At 47.0% G+C, this 4,307-nt stretch overlaps 1 pseudogene; it reads right to left on the bottom strand.

Annotated features, from left to right (window-relative positions):
* Window positions 1–3,243: 3,243 nt before the first annotated feature.
* On the bottom strand, window positions 3,244–3,332 carry LOC129668097 (small nucleolar RNA SNORA17; annotated as a pseudogene).
* Between the last annotated feature and the right edge of the window lie 975 nt (window positions 3,333–4,307).

The raw sequence follows: 4,307 nt of genomic DNA, 5'->3' as shown, positions 1-4,307 counted from the left end.
TTCATGACCCTAAGTTCTCATCACTCAAAATTGCTAAACCCAAACCCACAAAAACAGCTGAAGCAAATTATTACCAGGCCTGGCTGTTGTCAGGCTTTCTGTCTCTGTACAGACAGACCATTTTCAGTTTTGCCTTTTACGAATTTACTGAATCTTACCCTCATATAATGTTCATCGTAGTATCACAGTTTGAGAACAACACTTAATGTTGGTCTTAGGGATAGCAATCCCACATTTAAGACATATTACAGAAGACATAAAATAAAAGATTCGCATTACTGTCTTTTCTGGAGACAGATGGCCAGAGGTACAAGGTAAATAATTTTGAGCATCTTCATATGAGCAGCTGAATAAAAGAGGGGAGATTTTCACTTCTCCTTTAGAAAATGACATAATAGAAATCAGGGTATCCCAGGCCTGGCAAGAAATACATTCCCTCAGAAAGAATTGAAGTCCTATATTTACTTCATCTAGGACTTGAAATCTAAGATAGGTTTAAAAAAATGTTGTATTCAGAAGCAGCCGTACATGATTGTGTTTTGATAAAGCATAACTCATCTCTTTACCATGAAAAAAATAATTCCTGAAAAAAAAATACAGCCTGCTTGTTTTCTAGAGCATAATATGTAAGACACATTTTAATTTTAACCTTCCCTCAGTGGCAGTGACCCTCCTGCCTTCTCCACTTTATAAATTATTGACAAAGTGTCAGGAATACTAGATTGCACAGCAGCTAATTGGGCCTTCTGGTCATTTCTCAACAGCCCAAGAAGCTGGATGGTTTTGGATGAAAAACCGCTGCTGAGGTGCCAGCCCCACTTTCTGAGAGTTTAGACAAGTTTGTCTTTTCTATTTGTTTTTAGCTCAAATGATCCAAGACTGGGATTTGGCAAAGAATGATGAGGTTGTGATGTTTCCTTGCTAAAATGAGACTCAGCGTTGGCATTTCATATGGAATTCAATTTGAAATGTATATATTAGAGCAAAAATAGACATTAGCTAATATTTAGATGAGAGGAGAATGAGCATTCTATATACAAAATTAATCTGCTGGGGAAACTTTTAAAAGAGGGAATATTGAACTAAAATATCTCATTATCAGGCAGTATCTTGTTACATATGTCGTAGCTTTAAACTAGCATCAGACTTTGGACATTTGAGAAGCCTTTCTTTTGTCTGTGCAGTGAAAAGCACCAGCTGTTTTCTCTGAACTGATCTGCTATAAAATGGCAAGGCTGTGGACTTGTTTTTGATCGGTAATGGAACACTTGGCAGTTTCTTTTGGAGTGCTGTATTGGCTGGGAAGTGTGATGTCAGAAGCCATTCTAACAACATGCTTCTGACTGTTCACTCCATTTTGACCAAGAGGCACTGGTCACAGGGAACTTCTTGGGACTGAGGTACTAGTTCTTTCCATCATTTGCAGATGGTGGCAAATCCAAGCAGGTGGACACCACATACTTGAACCCATCTGAAATATACTTCTTGTTGGTTCTTTGTGACTTTCACATCATGCATCCCAATCCCACTCCTCTCCCTCCCCCCATAGCCGCCCTCTGCCCCCGCAATCTCTAAACCACCAGAGAAAAACTGTAATTGTGGCACAGTGTGCCCACAGTATATTCTTTTGTTCACATATTTTTGCTTGCAGATGTTCATTGCTATGACTTGTTGGTCTGGTACAAGACCTCTGGCTTCTGCTACCCTGTCAATACTGGGACCTCCCTGGAACTCTTCTCAGATGTCCTGTTTGTTAGTCTGTGTCACGGAGATTCTGTAGTTGTGGATCTGTCTGACCGGCCCCTTCATGCACTCCAGCACTTCATCAATGGGGAAGATGTTGGGGTGAGCCAATCCAAATGTCAGGATATGGGCATGAGAGGTTTCTGAACTGGTCAGCCTGCCAGCTGTCCCTCACTCTCATGCCCTCAGGGTCTTCTCACCATCAACCCTGGTAACCAGGGCCAGCTCTACTGTGCTGCCCAGGCAAGGGGCAGTGCTCACACTCTTGAGTGTTGCAATAGGTGAGGGCAGGCCAGCTCTCCAGCTCAAATGACCTTCGGCCCAGCTTTTCTGCCTGCTGTAGGTGGCAAAGAGGCAATGCAGGGGTGCATCTCACCCTGACCGATGTCACCCCTTGGCAGATAAATGACGGTGCCAGGTCTCACAAACTCCTTCAGACTGGCTCACCAGAAGCTCTGCCACTAGGGTCAGCTCTACAGCACTGCCCAGACAAGAAGTAGAACCTGTTCTCCAAAGTGCTGCAACTGGTGAGGGGTGGGGCCAGCTCTTCTGCTCTCATGACCCCAGGGTCAAATCTCTCACCTGCTGTAGGTGTTGAGGGAGAAGGGCAGAAGAGGGTATCTCTTCTTCATCCAGGATGCTGCACTGGAGACCAGTTCTCCCATGCCCATATTCTTGGGATTGGTCACCCACAACTCCCTCAGTGTGCAGGTCTGCTCTTCATAGTACTGAAGCTTGCTAGGGGCAGATCAGCTCTCCTGCTCTCAGGTGCCCAGGGCCAGCTCTTCCTCAATGCCCAGGTGAGGGGTGGGCCAGTTCTGCACAGCCGTCAAACATCAACCTGTCCCCCGGCAGCAGGCCAGACCAGGGATATCCTCCTGGCCATTGGTGGCAACGTACCCCAGCAGCTGCAAGACCACAGACCCAGACATGGCTTCCATGGTAGCACAGGCCAAGATCCCACCATGGTCCCGGGAGCATCACTGGTTATTCACATCACTGCCCTTGAGTCTCCAGTTCTCCCTCTCTCCATTGTGCCCATGTCCTTCTGTTCTTCTTTCTCTTCCATTTCTCCACCACTTACTTCCTCTTCTCAATGGCTCCCAAGATCTCTGAACGTCTGAGGTCATCTCAGGAGTGGTCTCGGGAATGTTATGCCTTGCTCATACATGATGACACCAGGCAGGGTTATTTTGGGCATGGTCTGCACCCCTGGCCTGTGAGGTACTGGACTGGTGGTCATCGTGGCTAGCTCCCTGTCCAGGACCCATGGTCATCCTGGGCTTACTCCTTGTCTGCCTGAGTGGTCCCAAGTAGGGTTGTCTGTCTTGGGCTCCCTCCTGCCAGGGGTCTGTGGTCCCCAGTGGGGTTCTGGCTGGCTCCCTGCCCTGGAGCTCCTCTGGGCCTGTGTGGCACTGGACAGTAGTGGTCTCAGACCAGCTCCCTGTCCAGGCCCCCGGCATTGGACCGGTGGTCATCACAGGCTCGCTTTTTTCAGGGAGTGTTAGGCTATTAGTCATTCAGATGTTCACAGAACACTGAGTGTAGACACAGCCCCTCTCCTCTCTGCCAACGCCTCCAGGGGCAAGAAGCAGTCAGTCAGTAAAAAAAAAAAATGGCGGTGGTTCATTCCACATGGACCAACCCAAGGCCCCACAAGAAGACGTATGTCAGGGTGACCAACACATATTTCTGACTATGAAAAAGTGTCCTTAATTTTTACTTGAAGCTGGCAACGCCCAGGTAGCTGGATGTGTAAATGTCACTTCCTCGCCTGTCTTTAGAAGTAAGGAAAGCTGCATGGGAAAGTAAGTTGAGTAAAGATTGTGGCTTTTTGTAGAATAAAGAGCTGGCAGCCAAAACTGGGGCACAATGTAGTGGTGGAACTTCTGGGCAGGTGGAGACCCAGGCGAGTGCAGAGACACTAATGGATGCAGAAGGAGATGGAAGGGAAACAGAAAGAAGTAGGGAGGTGAGCAATGAGAAAGACAGAGTGCCAGAGAAGCTGGGTTAAGTTAGGAGCTAGCTGAGAAACTGCCCCGGCAAAAGACCAGCTGCTTTTGGCTATACGCCTGTCTCCACGTCTTTACAGGTGTAAGGGACAGTGATGACAGTGTCCACAGAAACTAACTCAGACTCAATAACTTCATGAATGTTTTCCCAGGGGAACATGTACAAAATATTGTTGCCTTTACCCCAATAACCTTTTCAACTTTGGAGGTTCTTAAGACCTATATATTCTCTTGCATCTTACACATCTAATTAAGCTGAATTCTGTGTAAAATGGGCTCCCAAGAAATTCACGTCCCTTTCCAAATAGCCACCCCGGGGTAAAGCATACCAGAGGGACGACAGGGAGAAGCGTCAGCACCATGCCTGCCCAGGTCTAGGCCACTGTGGCTGGTCTCTAGTTCTTTTCTAAAGAGTGTGTTCTTGCACTGGCGAATTCCTGAATACCTAGAACTCTAGTTTTAGGGCATCCAACACCCTGTTCTGATCCTTGGGATCAGGCATACACGTGGTACACAGACATCCTTGCAGTCAAGACACTGATAAACATAAAG

The sequence above is a fragment of the Psammomys obesus genome, unplaced genomic scaffold, assembly GCF_907164565.1.
Source record: "Psammomys obesus unplaced genomic scaffold, mPsaObe1.curated_primary_1811, whole genome shotgun sequence".
In the NCBI taxonomy this organism is placed as follows: Eukaryota; Metazoa; Chordata; class Mammalia; order Rodentia; family Muridae; genus Psammomys; species Psammomys obesus.
The sequence above is the reverse complement of the archived record's forward strand: the minus strand, read 5'-3'. Positions and strand labels throughout refer to the sequence as shown.